General features: G+C 44.2%; 1 pseudogene; it reads left to right on the forward strand.

Moving 5' to 3' along the window:
* Positions 1-16,856: 16,856 nt before the first annotated feature.
* Positions 16,857-24,133, forward strand: LOC108177247 (U6 snRNA-associated Sm-like protein LSm3 pseudogene; annotated as a pseudogene).
* Positions 24,134-25,318: the final 1,185 nt, after the last annotated feature.

The following is a 25,318-nucleotide window of genomic DNA, read 5'->3' on the forward strand; positions in this document are numbered from 1 at the left end:
AAGCAGTGCCTGTTTTGAGATGCTCACCTCCTTTTTCCAGATGGGTAAGTACTTTGCATGATTTATTTTTACCGAAGAGTGAACATCACAGCAACAGAGTGTATATCTTATTACAACCTGAACTTGATTCAGAACTTGATACTCTTTCTGGATATAAATAACTGTACATGTTTATTTTTCTGAACTCTCTAATTCTTTTGGTAAATATGAAAGAGTTAGTATTTCAACTGAGTTTCTTTTTAAGTTTCCTTTTTAGGTCGCTTGTATAGATTTTAAGACAAAATGAAAGAACAGTTTATGAAACAGAAATGCAAAATAAATTCACCCCACTCCTTGGAATACATGAAAGAAAACAAACAAACAAACAAAAGATCCAATTTCACACTCCAGCTGAAGTCTGTCCTATATCTGAGAAAATCGCCTCAGGTGTCCACAATGGAACTTATGCTTGAGATTCTAATATGCTAAAGATGATTTCTCAGGAGATGGTAGTTCTCTGAAAAGTGACTGAGAAAAAGCTTTGTCAACAGCAAATTAAAGTAAAGCTAGGCACAACATTACCATCCGCTGTGGCCAAATGTCATGGTTTTATTCCATCTCAGGAAAAGAATGAGATCCGTGAGCCTGCCCAGGGGTGAAGCAGGGCTGGTCAGGTGTGCCCGCAAACCGAGAGTGACGTTGCCATGGTTTTGCTGGGGGACTGTCTGCCCCTTGCCTCTGTGGCATGGAGATTTTTTTTAAACCTTTACTATCTCAAAGCCCTTAAAAAGAATCTATCAGGCCAAAATGGCTTACAGCACATTCCATTATATGTGTGAATGCAGGTGCAGTCATGTTCGGCCATTCTTTCACACATAGTATTTGAACGTTGGTGGGTAGGTTGCTGCCAGCCCTACGTGGGGTGTGTGAGTGTGTGTGAGTGTGTGTGTGTGTGTGTGTGTGGTCTTTGAAAGGGAGGATGGGTAGAAGGCAAGGGTGAGGAGGTCGGGGAAGAGCTGGGAAGATGCACATCTGAATGATCGGACAGTCTGGGTCTGGAGGCCATCCTTGGAGACAATTGGCCACATTGAATTTGCATGTTATAAATGAATGCCATGCAGTGGGGTGGAAGGTAGCTGGTGGTAGAGTTCTGGTAAGGGAAAGTTTGGAGCTTAATGCCACTCAAGGAATTATATGCTCTAAAAAGCGAAATTGAATTGAAAGGATGATATCTTTCTTCATAAGTACCTCTAGTACAAACAAACAAAAAATAAACCTCGCCTCCTCTCGGCGTCTCCGGTTAAATCCGAGCTGTGGCGGACAGGACTCGCTTCCCTGCAAAGCCCCCGGCGAGCCCTTTGTGCTCACCAGCTTTCCGGGGTGCGCGCGTTGCCCTAGTGATGAATGTCCTGCTTTGTGTGGTCTCAGCATTTTCCTGGAGAGGCTGTTTTAATGAGAAGGAGAATAGAGGGGACTTCTTTTGAAACGAGGATAAGAGGAGGGCCACTTTTGAAAGTGCAAGCATAATGGTGCCATGTTTTCTCAGAGAGATCTGACAATCCTTAGAGCATGGCCTCTCTCTCTCTCTCCTCTCTCCTCTCTCTCTCTCTCTCCCTCTCCTTTCATTGCTAGGTAGCTTTCAGAAGCCTACTCGGCTAAGGACTGCTTTCGGTTGGCCTATGCTCTCAATCCCCTGGAATCTTCTTTTAGAAGTGAAGAGTAACCAATCGGATTTCATGTTGTCACTCTGGCCTCATGGTCTTTCCTCTTTCAAGGAAGGACACACCCCTGCTCCTTTCTCCTAGCTATTTTAAAATGCTGTGGTCTTTCAGATTTACCCACGCACTGAGAATTATGCTTCAGCCTGTTTGAACACCCTTTCTCCTTCAGGATCCATTATGCTGGGCAGGAGTGGGAGGAAAGCATGTAATTGCTGTATTTTAGGACTCGCTTGGGGCTAGCTTTGATTGAACACACACAGTAAACTCTTGGTTATCCATGCTAATGGAAGGAATAGTCATTCAGAGCATACACATTGCTTCTATCTGACTTTGAAATGTGTTATGCGATTATTTTTTGAAAGCAGTAGCAGGTGGTTCACTTAGAATGCTAATCGTGAAATTCATTTTGGGTTGCCAGTGTCTCTGGGAGGCAAAGTTGTGCGAGTCCCATTCTCCCTTGGCCCCACCCACAGCCCTGCCCACAGCCCCACCTGGCCCAGGCTTTCACCTTGTATGTTCCTTCTATTTCCTGCTTCTCTTATCAAAAAGAGCTCTTAGGAAACTGGGGATAGGTAAGGTTTACTTGATAGGTAACCAGTTAAAGGGGCATGCTGTCATATATTCACAATTAAATAGGAGTCAAAACTCCAAAGCTAAGAAAGCAAATATGATCAATATTTGCAATTATTCAATATTTGCCTTATCAGTCATCATGTTAGGGTGGTCATTTACTGTTGTCATTGTTGTTGTTTTCATCTTATGTAGTTTGATTTGTTTTGTTTACTATCAGATTGCTAGTGCCTACAGCAGTGCTGGGCATATAATATGCACTGAATAAATGTTTGTGGAGGAGAAAAATTATAATTTCCTAATCTTTTCATATACTTCTTTGTATTCCTGCGGTTCTCCTGGAATAGCCACATGACAGTTGTACCATTATTAAAATTACTGATTCTTGGTTCAGTCCCCCTTTTTGTTTGTATGCAGATGCCTGATTTACATATCAACCTTCTATGTGGTGTTCTTGATAAATTCTCAAAGGAATATGTAATAAGAAGGATCGTTTTTGTGGAGCGTCTCATTGAACTTGGGCTAGTTTGCACTTTGCTGATTTGTCAGACAAAGTTTGCACCATTTTTATGGAGACAGCAGATAAGTGACAAAGTGGCATGCAGCTCACAGGCTGCTTCTATCATGGGACTTAATCTGTCACCATGTGTTTGTGTGTGATAAGCCACGTACTGCACAGACCGGTCTGAATCTCACCCCAGCCATGCTCACTCTGGCTTACTAAATACAACCAAGCGAAGGATGCTAAGGTTGTGCCAGGTTGACAGAGAAGAAGCCAGAAAGATGCCATGGAAATGGGAGAGCGGCCCCTTTCCTTCCTGACTCCTCCAAAGAACGTTGGAAGGGCAGCGGGATGTTAAGGTGGATGGCTTCTGATGCTACCTGAAGAGGTGGAACTGGGCTTGGAGTCAGTAGCTTGCTGAATGTGGAGGCTGCGCTAGGGAAGCGAGTTATAGCTTGGCTTTGGATCTAAACCTGGATCAAATACCAGCTCTCTCACTGACTGATGGTACAAATGGAGCCATTTACTGGGGGCCTCTCACCTACTGTTTCCTCATCTTTAAAGCTGTGTCAATACTGGTGTCTATGTCGTTGGGTGAGATAAATGTTGTAATTGGGTTAACTTCGTACCCAGCACAGACACAGCTATTATGACTCTGATTAAGTGTTCTTGAGTCATGCTAGGTACCTTTCAGATGCTCTGTCTTTTAATCCTTACAACAACCTATTTTTCCTCCTGGGAGAAAATTGAGGCTGGTAGAAGTGAAATAAGATGGCTGGCGCTGCTGCTCAATAGGCTAATCCTCCGCCTTGCAGCGCCGGCGCACGGGGTTCTAGTCCCGGTTGGGGCGCCGGATTCTGTCCCGGTTGCCCCTCTTCCAGGCCAGCTCTCTGCTGTGGCCAGGGAGTGCAGAGGAGGATGGCCCAAGTTCTTGGGCCTTGCACTCCATGGGAGACCAGGATAAGTACCTGGCTCCTGCCATCGGGTCAGCGCAATGCGCCGGCCGCAGCGAGCCGATGGCGGCCATTGGAGGGTGAACCAACGGCAAAGGAGGACCTTTCTCTCTGTCTCTCTCTCTCTCACTGTCCACTCTGCCTGTCAAAAAATAAAAATAAAAATAAAAAATGAAATAAAAAATAAGAAGTGAAATAATACGTCCAACATGACAAAGCCATTGGATGCTGTATGTCTTGCTACAAAGCCATGGGGTCTGCCTGGGGTTTTTAGTGTCCAAACAAGTTGAATCCGTTCTACAGCTGTGTCCTCAATAATAAATCCTCCCCCTTGGGATGCTGGGGAGACGGAACTCAAGCACACCTATCAAGCTGGGAGGGACTGAACTCTGCGTGTCTCTCTGCCTTCACATCCTTGGTTCTGCGCCTGGATGCTTGGCAGGGCTCCGCTGCAGTGACAACCCTCTCTGGGTTCCTCACCCATGTCACAATTGCCATCACAGAGTTTACAACAACCTGAAGGAATATGTGCCCTTGCCTGTTTAACTCCACTGTCCTCTGAGGTCTCTCAGAATAGAGATTTCCAGCCATATCTTCAGCACTTGGCACAGGGCACAGAGGTGCAGGCAGGGGCTCAGTAAAGACCAGGGGAGGGGCCGGCTTTGCAGCGCAGCAGGTTCAACTGCTGCCTGCTATGGCCTGTGTCCCGTATGAGTACTAGTTTGAGTTCTGGCCATTCCACTTCTGATCCATCTCCTTACTGACGCGCCAGGGAAAGCAGCAAAACATGGCCCAAGTATTTGGAGCCCAGTCTTTCATGTAGGAGAACTGGATGGAGTTCCATGTTCTTGGCTTCAGCCTGGCCTAACTCTGGGCTGTCGTGGCCATTTGGGTAATGAACCAGTGGATGGAATCTCTCTCTCTCTCTCTCCCCATCTCCCTCTCCCTCCCCCTCCCCCTCCCTTTCCCTCTCCCTCTTCCTCTTTCACTTCCTCTTCCTTTCTCTCTATAACACTGCCTTTCAAATAAATAAAATAAATATTTTTTAAAAGATAAAGGGGGATGGCACTGAGGCACAGTGGGTTAGTGGGTTAAAGCCCCGGTCTGAAACACCGGGATCCCATATGGGCACCGGTCCTGGCCGTTCCACTTCTGATCCAGCTTTCTGCTAATGAGCCGGGGAAAGCAGCGGAGGATGACCCAAGTGCTTGGGCCCCTGGCACCCACATGAGAGACCCTGAAAAAGCTCCTGGCCCCTAGCTTCAGATAAGCTCAGCTCCGGCCGTTGCAGACATCTGGGGAGTGAACCAGTGGATGGAAGACCTCTCTCTCTCTCTTCAACTCTTGCTGTAACTCTTTCAGATAAATAAAATAAATCTTAAAAAAAAAAAACAAAAACAAACAGGAGACAGAGCCGGTGCCATGGCACAGTAGGGTGATCCTCCCCCTGTGGCACCAGCATCTCATATGGGCGCCGGTTCTAGTCCCGGCTGCTCCTCTTCCAATTTAGCTCTCTGCTGTGGCCTGGGAAAGCAGTAGAAGATGACCCAAGTCCTTGGGCTCTGCACCTGCATGGGAGACCCGGAAGAAGCACCTGGCTCCTGGCTTCAGATCGACGCAGCTCCAGCCGTTGCATCCATTTGAGGAGTGAACCAGCAGATGGAAGACCTTTCTCTCTGTCTCTCCCTTTCACTGTCTGTAACTCTACCTCTCAAATAAATAAATAAAACCTTTGAAAAAAAAAAGAAGAAGACAAAGAGACTTCAAAATTTCTTGGAAAGTAAAATTAAAACATGAGTTTATTTTGATGGAAAAACATTTTGAAAATCCACATACAATTTTTCATAATATACATTTCAGTAAGTGTTTGAAGGCCCCTCATATACCTGGATCTCAACACTTTTTGCACCAAAGTAAACTTATCTTTTGTTTTTCAACTAACTTTTTGAAGTACCCGCGTTTGTGATCAGGGCACAGATGAAGAAGTGCACCTGCTGCGAGAAGGCTGCAGTCCTGGGAGGCTCGGGCGGCAGTGGTCACATTACCAGGCTTTCAGCATGCAGGAGATAAAGCAGAGAGGGGGGCGGAGGACGAGCTGCCTGCCTTCTCTGCCCCTGGGGTCTGCCTCGTGCCCTTTTGATGGCAGGAGGTATCCGTCCTGATTCTTTTGCCAGGGAATGAGGCCTGGAGGTGCAGCCTGCAGCTAAATATGTCCCAGCTCGGCTTCTGCTCCATCCTCATTAGCTCCACTTCATAGCTGGCTGGAGGGAAAGATTAATTTAGTGACTGAGCTTAATAAATAGATGCTTCTGGTCCCGCATTTCATGCGTCGCTCTCAGAGGCTGAGAGCTCACTGACGTGCCAGTTTTCAGATGTCAAGGGCGAGCAGCTGGGCTTGAGGGGAACACTGAGAGATTTCTGCTGAGCCTTTGTCCCCAGCCATCTTGCAATCGCCAGAACTGCAATGACAACTGGAAAAGCCTTCCACGGCTGTTTCCTGTGTAGCCTCCAAACTGTGTTTGTGAATGGGATGGCCTTGGTGGGACTTGGTCACCTAAAGGCGGGTACTTCCAAAAGTCCATGGGAAAAAATGAATTAATAGATGAGTTTATTTTGGAGGGAAAAAATCTCTGAAATTCATGGACAGTTTTTCATAACATGCATTTTTCATGAACTTTTTTTCTGAAGATTAATTTATTTACTTGAAAGTCAGAGTGACGGAGTCGGGGGAGAGAGAGCCATCGTCCATCTGCTGGTTCACTCCCCAGATGGCCACAGTGGCCAGGGCTGGGCCAGGCTGAAGTCAGGACCCTGAAACTTCATCCAGGTCTCCCATGTGGATAGCAGAGGCACAAACACTCGGGCCATCTTCTGGTGCTTTTCCTAGGCCATTAGCAGGGGGCTAATGGGAAGTGGAGCAGAGAGGACACAATTAAGCATGCAAATGGGATGCTGTTGTTGCAGACAGCAGCCTTAACTGCTTCGCCAAAACTCTGGACTCTGGTCCCTCCGTGAACTTTTTGAAGATCCTTCATATGCATTGATTTCACAATCTTTTTGCACTAAAATAAAAATTATATTTAAATTATTTACTTATTTGAGAGATAGGCAGAGAGATGGACCTATAAAAACAGAGCTCCCATTTGCTGGTTCACTCCCCAGAGGCCCACAACAGCCAGGGCTGAGCTGAGCAGAGGCCAGGAGTCAGGAACTCAATCCAGGTCTCCCACATGGGGGAGGTGACAGGAATCCAGTTACGGAGCCATCACTGCTGCCTTCTAAGACTTGTATTAGCAGGAAGCTGGAGTCAGGAGCCAAAGGCTCCACTTTGGGACAAGGGCATCTTAACTGATGATTCTATTTCCCATGAACTTTTTGAAGGTCCTCATATGATTCTACAAGCACTTCAAGCCACCTTTACCTAAGATGCATTGTCATAAAATTGTGATTTTTGTTTCCAGATACACAGTGTTATCTCTTTTTTCTTGTTGGTGCCATGTGACATCTTACAGAAATACCATCCCTGTGGAAGACCTTGGCAAAGACTTTCCATTTTGGAGGAAGCTGGGTCTGGGCAGCTGTCTCTGGAGAATCTCAAGTGTGAGACAGCCACATCCCATCCCATAGGCTCAGAGGCGACCTGAATAAATTCCCGAGCAAGTCCACAACAGCAGCGTGACCAGGACCAGTGTGTGTACCGATGTCTATGTGCAATTGTGATGCATAATTAATACAGAGCTAAAATTAAACTCCTGGGTGAGAAGAGATGGGCAGGCGTGGCTGTAGAGGCTGGGGAACATTAACCTCCCAGATACAGCTTGTTTACAGCCGCTCTGGGGAAGCAGCGCTCCTGGCATCAAGCATGTGTGTGAGTGTGTGCGTGTGCGTGTGCGTGTGCGTGCGTGTATTCCCTTTTGTTGTGAATGTTTCAGCCTTGAGCAATGAGAATTTTGCATTTCTTCAACCTTCCCCACTCCCCAAAGAAACTTTTGTTTTATTTACTCTTGTCTTCAGGCCACTGCAGTGCTTTGGCTGCTCCAGATAATTAATTTGTGGGCAGACTCAAAGAGCAAGGGCAAGTCCTTTGCGCTCTGTTGGCACTGACTTTGGATAAGAAGGTCGGTGAAGACTGGAAGGACTTCCTGGCTTTGCTCACAAATGCTACTCACAGAGCCCCTTGGATTCCCTTGAAGAGAGGTGATCACCAGGCAAATTGTTATCCTTGATAATGAATGGATGTTTGGCTCCTGTAGCAGGTGTTCCTGGAAATAGTGACCAAATTAAGCAAGCTTATTTTTATTTCTCAAACCCAGATGCCACTTTAGCCACTGTGTTCTGAGTTGTGCTACTTGTGCACTCTTGAAGAATACAGAGAAGAGCTTGTTTTCATGTCTACTCTCCTTTCTTGATTGTTTGAAACCCCTTAACAAGCATGAACGAAAAAAGCATCTGACAAGACATGGCTCCTTTGCTCCCAATTTACTGCTGTCCACACACCAACTTCTGTTCCTGCTGTTAGCCCAGGGCTCTTCCGTTCTCTACCAAAGGTTATAGTCATGCCATTTCTGCATGTCTGTTACATCCTTTGATCTTATTTTTCTCTAGTTGGCAATGAACTTTTGTTAGTGTCAGTGACATCTAACTCCTGATTTCAAAGAAAGTTTTCAAGTTCACTCCCTAAGTATCGTCTAATAAGGTATACCACACACTGGTTAAAACACTAGTATTCTCCATGCATTCCAATAAGATGAAGGCAGGAGATGAGAGAGAGACAGAGAGGAAGTAAGGGAGGGAGAGTATGTGTGTGTTATAGTTTGATCCAATTAACTCTCTTCTGTATCTGCCACAGCAAGTATTAACAAATGATTTTCAGCCTCTATTCTCCGTGTCTGCCTGTGTCATTGTGATCTTGAGCAAGCTATTAAGTAGCTCTGATCCTTAGGCCTTGCACTTGCAAATGGGAATACAGAAGCAAAGTGTAATCCTCACTGGGTGTTGAGGTTGGCACAGCACCCAACACAGATGAAAATCCTCCGTATGTTTTTTCTTTTATGTTTTTGCTGGAGTAGGAAACCAATGCTGAAGCTGCAAAAACGTGCATCCTGGAATTGATTAAAACGCACATTTAACTGACGAGAAAGTCTACTTGGCCAAATGAATTTGAATCCTACATCAAATCTGTTCATATTGAATTGCTGATTTTGACAATAGGATTATTTCCATATTTTAATTCAAATAACAGTTCTGAGAAAGTTAAGGAGCTTCTTGGAGAATGTCATGTTAATCTAATAAGAAATAAAATACTAAAAATAATGCTATAACATCTATCATTGGCTAAATATGGTTACCCATGTAGTTATTATTTTTCTTTATAGTTACTGTTATTAGGTTATGCTTGTGGTCATGGTTATTAAACTTATTTAATTATACATGGTTATTTAGAAAATGTAAAGAATCAAATGATTAATACGGGTGCACTCAAAGTATCCATGTATGCAGGCTTAGGATAACAGTCTGACTGGAAGGAAGAGCTGGTTTCGATGTCATGTTTGCATAGAAGAACAACTGGTTTTCACCCAGATTGCATACTTATTAGGGATGACTTTAATGCTCATGAAAATATGGGACTTGTCTTAAAGCTTCATTCGCATAGCAAACCCAATATAATTCCTTAGTTGGTATGCTAGTTGGGGGCTTTGAGTACATTGATGGAGAGTGTGGTGAGGCTGCCATTTGCTTTTGCTATCACTGTAGACAATTCCTGTCCAAGGTATACTCAGAGTTTTTGTTTTAAGTTGAATTTGTTTAAAATATGGTGTTATAAATGGACATGGGAAAAATTCAAATGTTGCCAAGTTTACTCACCACTAATTCTTAGACTTGGATGATTTTTTCTTTTTGCAGAAGTAAGGTGCTTGAAAAAGTAGTTAAGAATTGCAAATGTGGTATCAGAGCTATGCACATGCTGTGATTTCTTTCCTAAGACACAATATGTTTGCAGGATTTGTGATGTTTGCTCACTTTAAGCTTGGATGCTTGAATAAGTGCAAGGTTCTCTAGCTCTGTATAGAAGAGACAGTGAAATTGGAGATTTTTAAAAAATATTTTATGAAAGGCGTTGTTGGCATTTCAGAGGACTGTGGTGCTAATTGGGAAACAAGGGTCCATCTTGGACTTGAGTTAAGGTCACTCCATTCCAAAATCTTTCTCATCTGTTATACATAATGACTGAGACCCCAAGACTGATTTCTATCTTTGGGTGAAATCACTAAAGTGAAAATGTAATCTTGGAGAAGTTGAAATGTCTTTACTTATCTTGTAGATTCAGGTTTATAATCTTGTGCATATGAGACTGTCCTGGAAACTACATAAACATTTAATTTTGTAGGTCAAACAGCTAAGCTGTGAATAGGCAACAGTGAATGACAGTACAGACTATACTTCAGTATTTGTCATATGGTTCCTGATTTTATCCATTTAGTAAACTGATAATGTGTGTGTACATATATATATTGTCTCATTTCAATTTATTTTAATGATTTATTTTATTTGAGAAGTAGAGAGAGGGATCAGAAGACAAGAAAGAGAGACAGAGAGCTCCCATTAGCTAGTTTACTGCCCACATGCCTGCAATAAGCTGAGACATGGCCCAGAAAAACAGGATGCGGAGCTGTGACAACATTCAGATCTCTCGTGTGGATGACAGGGACTCAACCACTTAAACTGTCACCTGCTGCCCCCGAGGTCGTACATTAGAAGGGAGTTGGAATTAGGAGGGGAGCTGGGAGTCAAACCAGGCACTCCACTATGGGATGCGGGCATGCCAGCGCCTGCCTCATCAACCATCGGTGTTCATTTACCACTTAGTATTCTCCGTAAAAGTGCAAGATATAAACACCAAAGCTAGGATATAACTTGTGTTTTTTGCACTAAACATCAGCCATTCCAACTTTTATTAATCATTACTTCTTCTGATCTTCAATACAGAGTCTCCTCAAGAGTGCTAGTTTTTAGAGAAAGGGTCCTTCTGAGACATTTACACAGAAGCCCATCACACTTAGAATTTATCAGAATCTGTAAACACATCCCACAAGCACATGACAACTCAGCATTTGTCCCTTTAGCAGGCATAGTTACAATTCTGAGAGCACGTTCTATCAAATCTGAGTTCTCAAGCCCTCTTTATGATGAGCAGTGAACGGAGGAAAAAGTGAGCTACGATGACCATCGCAGCTCACAGAAGTGGATTAGCCTACACTTGGAGTAAATCTCTCATCTAACCACTAACCACTGGATTTAGGATCAGTCTGTGAACATATTAGGTGTACTCTCCTATCCATGTTCAGTCATCTCAGAAGTTTTCAATTCATAGTGAAAATTATTTTAGGTTATTAAAATGACCCCTGATTTCTGTTGGGATTTGATGATACCTAATACACACCACACTTTCTTCCCATCTAGGTCTGAACCCACTAAGGGGAAGGTGGAGAGAGAGAGAGAGAGAGAGAGAGAGAGAGGAGTCAGTCTCAGTGGTCAGGACTGGGTTGGTTATGCAGACAGTGGGACAAGAGCACTCACACGGCAGTCATGAACTTGCTGACACTGAATTGCAAGGATTAAGAAACAGTCAATGACAGAGAGCCAGAAACCCAGGTCTCCTCAGCGGCACTCACTGTGGACTCTCTGGAAGAACTAAGAAGGGCTGGACGGGGCATGCTCAGTTTCTCCTCCCAGACTTTCCAGTGGAGCCTTCTGCTTCCTAATGAGGACTGAGTGAGGGAGATACCAGGGTGTCACCCTAAGGAAGCTCCCCACACTTTCACTGGAATTTTATCAGTTAATAAATGTTATATTTATAAGAAAAGGAAAACTGACTCAGGAGCATCAGTCAATAAAAGGGGGAACTTTAAGTCTGGATTCTGGGAGGTGGTAGTGATGGCTCTAGGAACTGGAGTCCTGCCATCCACATGGGAGAATTCTTGAGTTCCAACTCCTGACCTCCACCCCAGCTTCAGTCAATGGAGACATCTGGGCACTGAACCAGCAGATGGGAGCTGCTATCTCTCTCTCATTCTGTCTCTGCTTTTAAATAGATTTTTAAAAAATCACAAAAAAATTAAATGTATAGTGAAGGTCATACACTTTCACCATAGCTCCTTTTTGCTTTGGCTTCCAAGAGACTCACAACTTTTGTTCAATCATTATAGATCCCCTTGGCTGTGCTGTTTTACAGTTCTCCCATAACTCTTGGGACTTTATTCTTGATTAAGTGTCATGAGGCCTCTTGCATTACAACTAGCTTAAGTTCCTTTTGGAGGTAGGAGTGACATAAAGGAAATACAATGATTTGATTAGGTATCCAGCGGAAATGATTTAATGTCGGCACAACTGAAACAACACTGGCAGTGCTACGGGGTGTTGAGCGTGGATTGGTGTCCCTCTCGTCTGGACTGACACTTCACCGAGTCCTCTCAGTTGTCTGAACTGCATTACCTTCTTTGACGTAAGGAAGTGCGTGTGTGTGTGTGTGGTAGTGGGGACTGAGCCCTGACACACAGAGCAGCTCTCCTCACAAGCCTGACGTCATCAGTAAGGGCAGTTTCCCCAGCTCAGGCAGCACCACCAGAACTTCTGCCACAGGCCTGTGCATTCAGTAGTGAGGTTGTTCCTGGGTACAAAAAGAAGTAAATGGACCCTCTGCTCTGCTCTTCTTCTCCTCATTTTGGACAATCCTTTGGTACCCTGTGGTCTCACGTCTGCCTTCTTGGAGAGACACCCCCTGAGAGAGTTACGGTTAGTGTTAGTTGTCAAGTTGCATGGATGAAGGAATACCTAGAGAGCTGATAAAATATTATTTCTGGATGTGTCTGTGAGGGCGTGTGCAAAGGAGATTGACACACAAGTCCATGGCCTCAGTGGGGGAGTTGGCCTTAGACATGGATAGGCACCATCCCACCCTCTGGGGATCTGGATGGAACAGAAAGGTAGAGGAGAGGTAAATTCTCCCTCACCTTCCTCCTCTTCTGGGACACCCTTATTCTCATTATTGGAAGCGTAGGCTCTCTGGCAATTGGACGGCAGGACTTACGCCAGTGGGCCTCCTGGGGTTCTCAGGCCTTTAGCCTTGGACTAAGTTAGACAGTCACTTCTTTGGCTGTGAGGCTTTTGGGCTTGGACTAAGCTGCACTACCAGCATCCCAGTGTTTCCAGCTTGTACACAGCCTGTTGTGTGACTTCTCAAACGCTATAATAGTGAGTCAATCCCCTCAGTAAGTCCCCTCCTCCTTCCTTACCTCTCTCTGCCTCCTACTGGTCTGTCTCTGGAGAGCTGTAATACATCAATGGACCTTACTTGAATTCTGGCCTTCAGTTTTCTTTTTTGGTTTCAGGAAAATAAAGGTTCCTTCCTAGGGCATACAACTGGATTTTTATGAAGGCACCTTAACGTCCAGAAAGGATGATCAGTGTGGGGCCTTTTGAGCAGCAAAATTGGTGGGTGTAGCTTGGAAACTGATGTCTTTGAGTTCCTACACAGACTATAGAGAAAGAAAATGCAGAGAGAATGAAAAGTAGACGGGAAAGACTGAAGGAGTCAATTGATAGGCACTTTCTATGTTCTAGAACTAGATTGAGTACTTTCCCTTCCATTATGTTGCTCAGTGGTGGATCCTACGTGGTGTGATGTATTCTCATGTATGGTTTCTGAGACTGTCATCATGTCCTAGGTCATTTAGGATCTTGGCCATTCTTCTCAAATCGAGAGTCCCACATAAACCCATTATGATACTTTGAATTTCAGGAACATAAAGCTAGGCACAAGGACTTGGGAGCAGGTAGTTGGCATGTGTGATGATCCCAGGAAGCAGGTGTGCAGGAGAGAGCAGTCAAAGTCAGCACAAGGCCATGGTAGCACGAGCGTGGCTGTGGGCAACAGGGGATGGACTCTGCTGAGACTTGAACAAGCAAGTACAGAACACTTCTGATACTCGTCTGTCGGAAGGGCAGGAAGCTGGTATCTATCCACTCAATGACTCTCAACTTTCATTAGTGGAATATTTCTGTGAGGATACAATCTCCCTTGGGCTGTTCCTGAGCCTGGGCTGAATGTCTCCTGCAGTATAAGTGGAAGCTCTGAGCGTGACCAGAAAGACAAGAAATGATAGACGATAGATGCCTGCTCCCAGTTCCTGACACAGATCTTTTAAAACTCTTGTAATTTCCTGAGCAATAAGGTACCAATAAAAGCTCTTGTTCTGGGGTTGACACTGTGGCACAGCGGGTTCAAGCCCTGGCCTGAGGCACCGGCATCCCACATGGGCACCGGTTTGAGACCCGGCTGCTCCACTTCCAATCCAGCTCTCTGCTGTGGCCTGGGAAGGCACTGGAGGATGGCCCAAGTCCTTGGGCCCCTGCACCCATGTAGGAGACCCGGAAGAAGCTCCTGGCTCCTGGTTTCAGATCTGCACAGCTCTGGCTGTTTTGGCTATCTGGGGAGTGAACCAGTGGATGGAAGACCTCTCTCTCTCTCTGTCTCTACCTCTCTCTCTCTCTCTCTCTCTGTGTAACTCTGACTTTCAAATAAATAAATAAAAATCTTTAAAAAGAATCTCTTGTTCTAATCTTTGGCCTCTGCCCTGGTTGCTGACACAGAGCTCCTAATACTACTGGAATTTTCTGGATGATAGGAGTGTCTATTGTCCCAGGGACTTCTGGACAGGATTGCTCACTAGAAAGACCACACCAAGCTGGAAATAGTGAAGACGCTAGCATGCCTCTGTGCTGAAGTATCCATAAAAGTGCCTGAGTGATGGGGTTAGGAGAACTTCCAGGTTGGGTTGACAAACACATTGTGAGCTGCGGGCACCATCACCTAACTCCAGGGGGACAGAAGCTCCTGCACTCAGCACCCTTCCAGATCATTCCGGGGGTCTCTTCATCTGGCTATACATCTGTGTTCTGTATTAGACCCTTTATTAATAAACTACTCAACATAAATAAAGCATTTCCCAGAGTTCTGTGAGCCATTCTAACAAATTAATCCAACCCAAGAGAAGGCTGTGGGAACCTCTGGTTTATAGCCAGTTGACCAGAAGTACAGGTCACAACCTGAGATTTGTGTGTGGCCTCTGGCATGGGGCCACCTTGTGGAACTGAGCCCTGGGCCTGTAGGCTCTGACATGATCACCTGGTAGACAAGGTCAGATTTAGATGGAATTATAGGACATTCAGCTGGAGAACTGCCATGTCTAAGGAGACAGCCCCTACGTAGCTGTATCAGAAGTCTTGGGTTGAGCAGTGTCTGAATTGAGGGATAAGCTATAATGTTCACAGTGGTTCATTCATTATTCCTTGTGTGCATCTATCTATATTGGTTCATCTATTCAATGGAATCCATATATTTAGCACTCATTCTATTCCAGACAATGCACTGAACTCTGGGGACACAATGAGAAAACAAGACATGGTTCTCATCTGTAAGCAGCCTGTGTTTTATTGGGGAAACAAATAAGCTCATAAAATTAGTGGGAGTCAAGAGAAAACAAATAGCAAGGAAATCTAGAAAGATTGTTCTCTCTGGAACAAGCAAAATGTGAGATGGGTCAGAGAGTCTGTCAGTGCAGCCCATCAGACCTTACTAACTGGTCTTACAGGACTCAGTGAAAGTTGACTGGTGTGGGGCTGGCGCTGTAGTGCAGCTGGTTAAGCTGCCACCTGCAATATCAGCATCCTATATCTGCACCAGTGCAAGTTCCAGCTGCTTCACTTCTGGTTCAGCTGCCTGCTAATGCGCTGGGAAAAGCAGAGAAGGACAGATCAAGTGCTTGGACCCTTGCCTCCTCGTGGGAGACCCGGATGAAGAACCTGGCTCCTGGCTCCTGGCTTTAGCCTGGCTGAGCTCTGGCCATTGTGGCCATTTGAGGAGTGGATCAGCAGGTGGAAGATCTTTCTCTCTCTCTCTCTCTCTGTGTCTGTCTGTCTGTCTGTCTGCCTTTCTCTGTTTCTTCCCCTCTCTTGCTATAGCTCTTCTTTTCAAATAAATAAAATAAATCTCAAAAAAAAAAAAAAGCTGAATAGTTTGAATACTTGACCAGGAAATTGTTTGTTAATTAAAGTAACACTTTTATTCTATGGCCATTTTCTTCTCAATTAACATTTTATTTTTTGGCTCAACACAGTTTTGCTGAAAAATCAAGGCTAATGTGAATAACATTGACCTGGGTATTGCTGATTACTGAGCTTTTAGGCAACTTTGATGTCAGTGAACGACAGAGAGAAAGTCTTTCAAGGAGGCGAGGATTAACTAGGAGCCACAAACTGTCTGCAATTAACAAGATCCGGGAAGTTGCTTGCTGTGTGAGTGGATTTCCCAGGCTTGCATGAGGTGGGGTTTAAACAGGAGACAGTTCGTCTGCTGTCATGTTCCAGAACGCCCAGGTGTACCGCTTCACAGTGCAGGCTCTAAAGGAGCCTGCCTAGCATCACTTGCTGACGAGAGCAGCTTAAGCTTGCATATGAAGTGTCACGTTCTGCCTACTGTGGGAAATTCTTCCCAAATGGTCCTTGGCTGGCATCTTGCCCCAGCTAAAATCGATGTAGTATAGTCCGTTGAATCTGGGCACGAGGCCAGCATATCGGGAGCGTAATTCTCATGTGGCAGAGAAAGATGGACAAGAGAGAACTGCATACCATTATCTCGACAGTCACTTCCACGCTAAAATGGCAGAATTGTGCCAAGGAGCGGCTCTGGTGCTAATGATCCTCCCTCTTGCCTCATATGGAAAGAAGATTCCCTGGTCATATATGGAAAAAACTCGTTCATTATGGGAATTAATCTTTTCACAAATATTTGTGAAGTTCCTTCAATGTGCCTGGCAGCATCAGGAGAGGGGCTTATTGTAGCGAACAAGATACAGAAGGTCCCGCTCTCATGGAGATAATAATTTTGTAGGGTTGGGAGGAGGCATAAAAATCAAGTAAATAAAGTCAAGGAAGGAAGTAAGAGAATAATCAGATGATAAGTGCTAGTTAGAGCAGTAGAGAGATGTAATAAGGAGGCCCCAGGTGGATTTTCTGCAGACTCAGGTGTGGGAAATTGGATCAAAATAGAGGGGAGTAAAATTCTCAGTGATGATGGATGAGCTGCGTTGTGACAGGGGTGCTGTTGTAAAGGACGGGGTAACCTCTTCCGGAGAAAGTGAGTTAGCAGTCAGCTTAACCTGATGGGGTGATGGACAGGGTGGGAAGGGCAAAAGCCATGAGCACAAGCTACCTTAGGAGGCGAAGCGCAAGCCTCTGACTGGCCACGAGTTGGTGGTGTTGGAGCCAGGAAGGGTGGTCGTATCTGTAGGGAGTAGGCAGGGGGAATCTTTTATCGCAAAGGTGCGGGGTTGCGTGGCCGGGAATACATGGGGCAGATGCCAATTTTCACTGGGGCCACTGGGTGACGGAACTAAGAGCTTCTCCAGTTTTCAGAGAACGAGTTCCCTTCCCACACTCTGTCATCACCCTCTCCCCAGGAGATCTATTCTTACAACACTTGCAGTAGCGATGACTTTATCCCTTAGGGAAGATGCGTGAACCAAGAGATGCATGATTTTCCACTCTGTATATACACCTGCTGCGAACTGTAGACTGGAAGGCAAATTTCCTGTCTCCTTCCATAGCAGAGCAGAAAGTGAAATGTGTATGCTGCTACTTTAAAAAAAAAGTTTGTATTTGTCCAAATGTCATCTCCTTAGAGAGACTATTTATTACCATTATGTCTAAAATATCCACTCCTTTCCACACATTTACTCTTCTTTCTCAGTTAGTTTTACTTTGTTTGGGCTTACTTTTTAAATTTTACACTGACCTCTTGGATTGAATGCTTGTCATTTTATTTAACAAATTTCCTGCAGCACAAGAATGTGAGACTGTGAATTCTTGTCAAGTATGACATCAACTGTGACCCACTGTTGTTGAATTCTAATTTTTAAAATAATTTCTGTTACTATTTAATCTTTGAACCACAAAATGTTTAAATTTGTATTTCAACATTCTCAAATGTATGAGATTTGGGGGATGTTTTGCTGCTGGCTTCTAATTGGTCTTTATTCTGGTTAGAGAACGGGTCTGCATTGTGTCATTGCTCATTGTCATTGTTGTGTCTTGCTCAGTTGTATCTAATTTGATTAATTTTTGTAAATGTTTTACATCTAATTACAAAGAATAGATATACTCTAATAATTGGTTCTGAATATTACATACAGGGATACTTTTTTTTTTTTTTTTTTTTTGGACAGGCAGAGTTAGACAGTGAGAGAGAGAGAGACAGAGAGAAAGGTCTTCCTTCTGTTGGTTCACTCCCTAAATGGCTGCTACGGCCAGCGTGCTGCGCCCATCCGAAGCCAGGAGCCAGGTGCCTCCCCCTGGTCTCCTACACAGGTGCAGGGCCCAAGGACTTGGGCCATCCTCCACTGCACTCCCTGGCCACAGCAGAAAGCTGCACTGGAAGAGGAGCAACCGGGACAGAATCCGTCGCCCCAACCGGGACTAGAACCCGGTGTGCCGGCGCCGCAGGCAGAGGATTAGCCTAGTGAGCCGTGGCACTAGTCTGCTTATGCATTTTCAAAGCATGTTGTTAGGTGCTTACAGATTCAGGGTTATTGTACTTATAGTGAATTCCTTTTATCATTATCAAATGCCTTTGTTTTTCCCTGTTGAATACTTAAACATTTTTAAAATGCTCTTTCTTATATTAAAAATTCACTCCAATTTTAGGCAATCTTTTCTTAGACTAACTTTCCATAGAATTTTAGTTTTTGGGTAACTTCAAGGTTAATGCTTTCCTTATTCCAGCATGTAAGTTCAATTTTAATAACCCACATGAATACAAGAGTCTCAACTTGAATACAGATCTTGATTTGATTATTGTTTTTCTTGACCCTTTCTCCCATCATAAATTGTGCTTTTTACTTATCTCATATTTTTGTTGCTTTGAGTTTTCTTCTTTATATTTCTATTTAATGAATAACATTTCCTGTATTCATTTTTCTTTTAGGTTTCCAAAAATTTCATTCCATTTATAATCTTTGAGGATTTTTCTTTAAAATCTTAACAGGCATTCTTAGGGAAAAATAAATCTAATCAAACTATGGCCACTTCTTGGCCCTTATAGAGTAAAATAGCTATTAAGTGCCCTGATTCGGATGATCCCATCCCATATAAAATGTGAATGCAGTTCCGTTTTTGTGTGCCTCCGTCCTCTCTAAGAGGAGGAAGCCAAGGCAGGATTAGATTTGCAGATTTATTAGAGAAACGAAAGGCACAAAAGGAGGGAGACTTCAGGCCATCCTGCAGGACCGGCAATGAGAAAAGGAAGGAAGGACCTGGTAGGAAAGACCTTAGACTGTAACACAGTTCTTGAATTTTGTAGAATTTCCTGTTGGACAGGAATAGCCTAGGTCTAGTGTTCCTGAAACTAGAGCTCAGATAAATGCACTGGCCAGTCCGAAGTTTCAGTGCTTGTGATTGTCAGTTAACCCTCATCCCTCAACAGATTCTCTTGAATGCAGCTCTTCCTGGCTCTTCCATGTCCTATACTGCTTTGGATGAATGTTCTTAGAGGCATTTTCTATTTTGCTAATTCTTTCTTCAGCTTTGTTTGACCTGCTGTTTAACCTAACCATTGAATTTTTACTTTCAATCATTAAATGTTTTTGTTTTCAGGAGTAATATTTGTTTTTCAAATTTGTTTAGTATTCTTGTTTCAGTGTCTTGATATTGTAGTTTCAATATGTTTATCTCCTATTTTACTTTAATTATTTTATTTTAATTATGCTTGTTTTATGAGATGCTGTCTGCCTGACCCTCATCCCAGTCAGTTCCCTGATGTGTGTCTTGTGATCCTTTGATTGTGTTCTCACCTGCTGGTGCTGTTTCTTTCTGTCGCAATCTAGAACAGACTGGTTTGCTGCCACCCAGAGATGTTTCGTGCCCAGGACATACCTTCATTCTCTGCTTGGGAATTCTTAAACCACCCAAGTGGAACTCATACCTCATGTGTGATACAATCTTGGGCATATGAGGTATTTATTTTTCTTATTCATAGCAGAACTAAGCTTCTGGGTAGTTTTTGTTGGCAGATAGCTTGAGATCCATCTATTAAAGGTGTAATTCCCCTAGAGTCACAGGTTTGGGTAAGAGTTGCAAAGCCAATTTCTGCTTCACATGGGCCTATGGTCTTTTCTCCTATCCCTGTGTATGCATTAAAATCAGAGCTCTTGTCAAATTCTATGTGAAAGTCCAACTACTTCCCATCCAATGTTAGCTTACACTGTTACTATTTTGTTTTCAATTTTACCTTTGTTTATTGAATTCCAAGGTATTTCCTAGTTTCATACAAGCTTAAAAATAATTTTTAAAACTTATTTTTTGAGTCTTTATTACAGGAGGATTTTTATGTTATTGCCTTCCTCTGTGTTGCTATCCCAGACACTCTCCTTAACCTGCCTTATTTTCTTTTTAAAATTGTGTTTATTTATTTATTTGAAAAACAGAGGGGGGAGCAGGCAGAGAGGGAGGGAGTGGGTTGGGAGGAGAGGGGGAGAGAGAGAGAAAGAGAGAGAGAGAGCGCTTCCACTTGCTATTTTATTCCTAAATGCCCACAACAGCCAGGGCTGGGCCAGTCCAAAGTCAGGACTTGGCAGTTTGAACAGGATTTAGCTCCCCAAACCATGCAGACACTTAACCCTCGATGTCTTGTGTTAATGGCTAATGGATCAGTAGTAATGGTTGACAGCTTCAGGGTAGAGGGTTGATACAATTACGGTGTCTGGGAGGTGGCCTTTGTTGAAGGTGTTCAGGTTACTGTGAGCTTACTCTTGGCAGGTAGTTCTTGACAGCAGGTTATAGCAGCAGAGTGTGCTCCCTCTGTGCTTCCAGGGACACCATGTGATCCTCCTTCTGTATGTGCTCTGCCCTCAACAGATGCCAGACTAATGGAGCCACCTGATCTTATACTGTGAAACTCCAAAACAGTAAGCAGAAATAAACCTTTTCCCTTCCCAAGAAGTTCATCTCAGGTATTTTGTTTGTAGCAACGAAAAGGTAACATAGAAACTAACTTGGTAAAGGAAAATGGGAATGGAGGTAGAATTTGGCAGAGGAAGAAGTGAAACTGTAAAGTGGGTTGGACAAAGCCTCAGGCATCCCTTTGGGGAGCTCTGCAGCAAAGACTGTTGCATGCTGAGCCAGTGACTAGGTCTCCCTGTCTCCTCTTCCCCAGTCAGTCACCAGGTGCAGATTTCTTCAGGAAAGTCATGATCTTGGGAAAGGCAGCTCTTTGTGGCCAAAGTAGGTGCTGGAAGAACCGGCAGCTGGGGTGCTTTATTGACCATGCTTTCAGCAGCTGGACAGCACATCTTGCTTTCTCTATCTTGCATTTCTGAATTTATATTATTTTCTTACTTCTCTAGTCATTTTTTTTTCTCCTCCAAGGAATATAAGCTCTGTGTACAAAACTGAGCCTGGCCAAACAGACATTGAAAGCCTATGTCTGTAAGCAGATGGAAATTAGTGGGATTGGTTGATGGATCCTGAAAAGGAGAGTTTGGATGGATTTGTTGGTGCAATAGTTTTCTATTTCTGCAGTAACAAATGACCATGCACACAGCAGCTTACAACAGCACACAAAGCTGTATTATCTTGTAGTTCTGTGACTCAACGTTCCGGTTCCTCGGACTTCGGTCTTACATGGTTGATGGTAAAAGGTCCATTGGCTGTGCTCTTCGTTGGAGGCCTTAGAGAGGAGCCTGCTCCCACACCCATTCCAGTTTTTGGAAGGACCCGTTTCTTGTGGTCCCATGGCTGAGGTCTATTTCCTTGCTTGTTGACAACTGGTTCCCTCTTTCGGTTCCTCAGGGCAGCTTAGAATCCTTGTCACCTTCCCTCCATCTTTGAGCCATCCAGGGTGAATGTAGACTTTTCCATGTTTTGAATCTCTCTGACAGTCCCTTCTGGTATGCTGCTTCTGCCTCTAGCTGGAGAGAAATCTCTTGTAAGGCTCATGTGATTACATTGGGCCTAGCAGAATATTCCAGGATAATCGCCCTATTTTAAGAGCTGTAGCCTTAATTATGGATGCAAAGTCTCTCTTGCATGATATAACGTATCACAAATATCTGGCAATGCCATCTTTGGGAGCTGCCTACCACTGCTGGGGAACAGAGATTTTGTAAGGTGCTGAGATGATCAAGGGAACTTATTTACTTGAAAGGGGGAGTTACAGAGAGAGGGGGACAGCAGAGAGAAAGAGAGACCTTGCACCTGCTGGTTCACTCCCTAAATGGCTGCAACAGCTTAGGCTGAAGCCAGGAGCCTGAGGCTTCATCCAGGTCTCCCAAATGGGTTCAAGGTCCCAAGCACTTGGGCTATTTTCTGCTGCTTTCCCAAGCACATTAGCAGGGAGCTGGATTGGAAGCAGTATTCCTGTGGGGTGCAGCTTCACAGGCTATGCTACAATACAGGAGCCCCCCATACGGGGCATTTTAAATGGAAGACTTTTCAGCATTCAAATAAGGGTTGGGCTAAGGTGACAGTGGGGGCGACTGCTGATGGCATAGAAACAGAAACCTGGATCGCAGCACTGACAGGAAGAGTAAGAAGGATTTGGGCTTCCATTAAAGAATTGCTGGCAGGGAAGGAGGATGGGCAAGGGTGGCCGGTTACAGGCGATACTGTGTTTCAGGCGATACTGTGTTTGAAAGTGACAAACCCTAGGATCTGTTGCATTATTCATTGAAAATATGTGACAACTTGTTCTCTGGACACAGAGGCAGGATTCTACGCTGCAAGATTCTACCGACACACATCTTTTCGTTCTTGACACTAAAAACAGTCATTCTAGAACATCTGAGGACAAGCAGTCAGATCCAATTAGTTACCTAGACAGAGTATAATAAAAGCACAGTGATCGAAAATTAAGTTTCTAAGCCCTCAAATGCCGTAGCTTTGATTCGAGAATACACTGGGCAGTGTTAACCACTCCCTTATCCTCTGCTATGTGTTTTGCTTAGGCTGATATTAAAATAAGTTTGTGGTTTCTCAATTTGAGCCAACTGCTGACTGGGGGGGATTTCCTTTGGAAGCTCGTTAAAGGAAAATTAGCTTAAATTATAACTTTGTGGAAGAATAACGTACATCCAGATAATTAAGAAAGTGCTATCTTTTTATTCTTGTTCTACAAGTAGTAGAAACAAAATGAGTCATTCAAGGGCTTAAGGTGAATCTGTTCAGGTATAATCTCAGTTGTCACCTACTTTTAGCAACAAATTACTGCCAGAACTGAAAAACAAAGCAAAACAAAACACAGAGCAAGTGACGTTCCAACTCAGAATGTCATGTTACTTTGTCTCCAGTGTGAATTCTGCAGCCAGCTGGTTTTTGGCGGCATGCACAAGTGGTAACTCTCCTTTTAATACCTGTAGTCCTTAACCCTGGGGTCACTCAAGTCCACGTTGAAGAAGAGACAGAGAAGTATTTAGAAGTAGCAAAACAGGTATCAGAAAGACGGGAAAGATCGGGAGAAATGGACCAGAGTGTTTGCCGTGCAGGGATGGTGGCTTTCCGAGTTGGTGGATTTGCTTGCCCTGTGTTTCCTTTGCTCTCATCAGACAGTGTTTCTCCTACTGATAGCTCAAGGCCCAGTGACTTTCCACTGGGGTGTACAGAAGAGGTTTTATGGTTCCCAAAATGATACCACACGGCACCCTTACCTGCATTTATCAACACAAATAGCTTGTTCTCTGACTGAGACTGCGGGAGTTCGCAAGTGGAGAACAGGAAAGGGAGCCTTGAGTGTGCTGGCTAAAGCCCCAGAACCAGCAGCAGAGCGGAAGGCTTGATGGGAAAGGGTGGATGTAGCACAGGGACCTGGCTCTGGGGTTGGCGTGTGCATCAAGAGCGCCACCATCCTACTGGTGCACACATACTCTTGTCACACGTGCAGCTTTTCTAGGAACTTTTATTAAAACTTGAGGTGGGCATTGCTTCTTCCCGGTTCCCCAAGACCGGAGGCATTCTCCTGCTCTCGCGAGAGGCGAGAAGCGGCGCAGGGTTTGAAACAAGGTGGATGACGTGGACTAGCAACAAACTAGGAACGCTGTAGAAGAGCCGCTGGATCTCAGGCTCAGCCTGGATAAATGAATTCACGTGAAAATGAGAAACGACTGAGAGCTTCGAGGCAGGTTGTATGCTATGATCAGCATTTAAATATGATACTGGGAGATGTGGGAGAAACAGTGACTACCTTAGAAATTGATGAAGAAACATACGAAGAGATATATAAATCCACGAAACAGAACATCTCGATGTTCTTTGTCCAGGGAGACAGTGTCCTGCTGGCTGCCTCTCCCCTGGGAGTCAGCTGAAGTAGAGTTGATTCCATGTAGAAATAGCAGACTTTGTACAATTGTCTCTTTACAGGGACAGCACGTTCACGGGAGAATTTGCATACAATTTGATGACCCAATGATTCTTCCACTCCTGAAATGAGTTGATTTGCAAGTAACTTAGAGCATCTTAAGCTACATGGCGGTTTCGTTTTTCCCCAGCCCTGCCCTCAGTGTGGTCACCGAGATGTAGAACTCTTTCTGGGGTTGGTTTGCTCCGTTGTATTCATGTAGACAATGTCTGGGTTTTTTTTCCCCTTTGAATTAAATATGATGTTTCCTTTTTGACTTAAAAAAAAAAAAAAACTTGAGGTGGAACTGTGGGGTGCAGACTTCACACTTAAAGAAATAATGCACACAGAGAGCTAAGTGGATGCTGTCCAAAAACAGCACCTGAGCAATCGAAGGCTGCATAAGAGGTGCTACGTGCTGATCATCGGCAGAGGAAAAATCTTTGAAGAGTAGGAGTCTTATGTGCATGTTTTCTGGAAATGTGTCAAGAAGAGTGAGTGAACCTTTATATGCAAACCGTCACCCAAAATAGATCAGCTGAGTGATGGAAATATTATTAAGGGTGCTGGCCTGCCTGTTGACATTTACTTAACTCCTGTAGAAGAAACCACACATTGGCAAGAGCTTTTGGGGAAAAATGTGTCTGATTTTCAACCACAAGAAAAGACAATGGATTCAAAGCCGAGGAGTATTCTTGGATTGAACTTTCATAGCACCTTCATTTAGCCAGATGGGGACAAGCTTTTCTCAAGCATAAAATTATTTAAATTTTACAAAGGAGAGTATTCTGTTTCATTTGGGTTTATTTTATTTATTTTTAAGGTTTTTTTTTTTTGAAAATTTTTATTTATTTGACAGGTAGAGTTACAGACAGTGAGAGGGAGAGACAGAGAGAAAGGTCTTCCATCTGCTGGTTCACTACCCAAATGGCCTACATGGCTGGAGCTGGGAGGATCCGAAACCAGGAGCCAGGAGCTTCTTCCGGGTCTCCCACGTGGGTGCAGGTGCCCAAGGACTTGGGCCATCTTCTACTGCTTTCCCAGGCCATCAGCAGAGAACAGCAGCCAGGACTAGAACTGGTGCCCATATGGGATTCTGGCGCCGCAGGCGGAGGATTAACCTCCTGCACCACAGCACCGGGCCTTCATTTTG

This window comes from Oryctolagus cuniculus, chromosome 14 (assembly GCF_051225735.1).
Source record: "Oryctolagus cuniculus isolate XC-2025 breed Fujian yellow rabbit chromosome 14, ASM5122573v1, whole genome shotgun sequence".
Lineage (NCBI taxonomy): Eukaryota > Metazoa > Chordata > Mammalia > Lagomorpha > Leporidae > Oryctolagus > Oryctolagus cuniculus.